Source organism: Tachyglossus aculeatus, chromosome 12 (genome assembly GCF_015852505.1).
Source record: "Tachyglossus aculeatus isolate mTacAcu1 chromosome 12, mTacAcu1.pri, whole genome shotgun sequence".
Lineage (NCBI taxonomy): Eukaryota > Metazoa > Chordata > Mammalia > Monotremata > Tachyglossidae > Tachyglossus > Tachyglossus aculeatus.
Genome location: NC_052077.1, coordinates 26,942,503 through 26,945,118, shown reverse-complemented (window position 1 = coordinate 26,945,118; position 2,616 = coordinate 26,942,503). Strand labels below are relative to the sequence as shown.

General features: G+C 46.3%; 1 non-coding gene across 1 annotated transcript; it reads left to right on the top strand.

Annotated features, from left to right (window-relative positions):
- The first annotated feature begins 2,238 nt into the window (after positions 1 to 2,238).
- Positions 2,239 to 2,376, top strand: LOC119935977. Its single transcript, XR_005453572.1, has one exon. It is a non-coding gene; the product is annotated as a small nucleolar RNA SNORA7 (small nucleolar RNA).
- Positions 2,377 to 2,616: the final 240 nt, after the last annotated feature.

Genomic DNA, 2,616 nt, shown 5'->3' with positions numbered 1-2,616 from the left:
AGGGGACTAAGAGGTGGAAGTAGCTTTACCTTGCCCGGCCACAGCTCCTATCTGCCTCCCAGTTTACCGTGGCTGTGGCACTGATGGAGAAGCTGTGTGGACTAGTGGATACAGTATGGGCCTGGAAATCGGAGGACCTGGGTTCTAATCCCGTCCCTGCCCCTCGTCTGCTATGTGACCTTGGGCAAGTCACCTAATTCTTCTGTGCCTCAGTTACCTCATCTGTAAAATGGGGATTAAAACCTACACCCTTCTACTTAGGCTGTGAACCCCATGTGGGTCAGGGACCGTGTCTGCCCTGATTATCTTTTATCTTCCCTAGCACTTCATTCAGTGCTTGGCACATGGTAATCACTTCTGAATATAGTAATAATAATAATGTCACAAAAATAGAGCCAGCCCCATCTGTTGCAGCTCTGAGGACCGCAGAGGCTGCTGATTATGCCTGTAGCAGCTGCTGCTGCTGCTAAGGGAAAAAGTATCCTCCTCCTTCCACCAGTCCAGTTGGTGGAATGGATCACGCCATGAAGCAGTATAGCCTAATTCACTCATTCATTCAATCGTATTTATTGAGCGGTTTACTGTGTGCAGAGCACTGTACTAAGCGCTTGGGAAGTACAAGTTGGCAACTTATAGAGACGGTCCCTACCCAACAACGGGCTCACAGTCTAGAAGAGGGAGACAGGCAACAAAACAAAACATGTGGGCAGGTGTCAAGGCATCAGAACAAATAGAATTAAAGCTAAATGCACATCATTAACAAAATAAATAGAATAGTTAATATGTACAAGTAAAATAAATAGAGTAATAAATCTGCACAAGCATATATATAGGTGCTGTGGGGAGGGGAAGGAGGTAGGGCAGTGGGGATGGGGAGGAGGAGAGGAAAAAGGGGATGGAACGAAAGAGCACAGAAAGAGCATGGAAAGAGCATGGGCCTGTAAATCTAAAAGACCTGGGTTCTAATCCCAACTCCGCCACTTGACAGCTGTGCGACCTCGGGTAAGTCACTTCACTTCCCTGGACCTACTAAGGCCCTCACCTTAGTTACTAAGGCCCTCAGTTACCTCATCTGTAAAATGGGGATTAAAGTTGGGAGCCCCATGTGGGACATAGGCTGTGTCCAACCTGATTATCTTGTATCTACCACTGAGCTTACCAGAGTGTCTGGCATATAGTAAGCACTCAATAAATACCATTAAAAAAAAAAAACAATCAATCGGCTACACAGGCCAGAGCAAATCACTGGGCAGAATGGATTTGGTACAAGTGCTGTATTTTACCAGCCCCTCTCTAGAATATTCCTTCTTTTAAGGGGTGGAGCAAACCGCAGATCCCCTATCCACCTGCTGGCATGCTGAGACGTTGAGACCTCTCTCTCTCTCTCAATCAATCAATCAATCATATTTATTGAGCGCTTACTGTGTGCAGAGCACTGTACTAAGCACTTGGGAAGTACAAGCTGGCAACACATAGAGACAGTCCCTACCCAACAGTGGGCTCACAGTCTAGAAGGGGGAGACAGAGAACAAAACCAAACATACTAACAAAATAAAATAAATAGAATAGATATGTACAAGTAAAATAAATAAATAAATAGAGTAATAAATATGTACAAACATATGGCTCTTGTTCCTGTCGCAGACTGGGATTGCTGAATGCCTAGAGACCGAACTGAATCTTCACCTGCTTGTCCAGGAGAACCTAGATCGGGATGCCTTCACCTGACTTTCACCATCACCATCCTCTTGCAGTGTGGCTCAGTGGAAAGAGCACGGGCTTTGGAGTCAGAGGTCATGGGTTCGAATCCCCGCTCTGCCACATGTCTGCTGTGTGAACTTGGGCAAGTCACTTAACTTCTCTGAGCCTCAGTTACCTCATCAGTAAAATGGGGATGAAGACTGTGAGCCCCCCGTGGGACAAGCCGATCACCTTGTAACCTCCCAGCGCTTAGAACAGTGCTGTGCACATAGTAAGCACTTAATAAATGCCATCATCATCACCTTGCTAAGACCCTTGAATACCAGTCAGAGCCAATGAGCTCGTGATGGGTTTAACAAAGCAGGGGTAGAGGGAAGCCCAGGGAAGAGAGGGATTAAGAGAACTCCCTCTTAGACTGCAAGCCCCTTGTGGAACAGGGACTGTGTCTGACTTCATTACCTCAGTACTCAGTACAGTGCTTGGCAGGTAGTAAGTGCTTAATAACATTATTTATTTAACTGCAGTAATAATAACAGCCCCCTCTCAGGATTGCACCTGGAGAGTTTCCAGTACTCTGCCAGTCTCGGCTATGGGAGGGAAAGTCAAGCAGAGGCATACCCATTCCATTGTTAGCTTGGGCAGAAACTAGCGAATGGAAGGCAATTCTCTACAAGTCAAAACTCACCCGTGCTGGGCAGCAGTGGCACGGGAGAGAGTTGAGGGTGGAGACTCTAGTTTACCACGTGAAAGAAGGCAATGGTAAACCACTTCCATATTTTTACCAAGAAAACTCTATGAATACACTACCAGAACGATTGCAGATAGAGGTGGGGCATTTTGTGAGAGATTTGTCCATGGAATCGCTATCGGTCGGAGATGACTCAGCGGCATGACAAGTAACAATAGCATTTATAA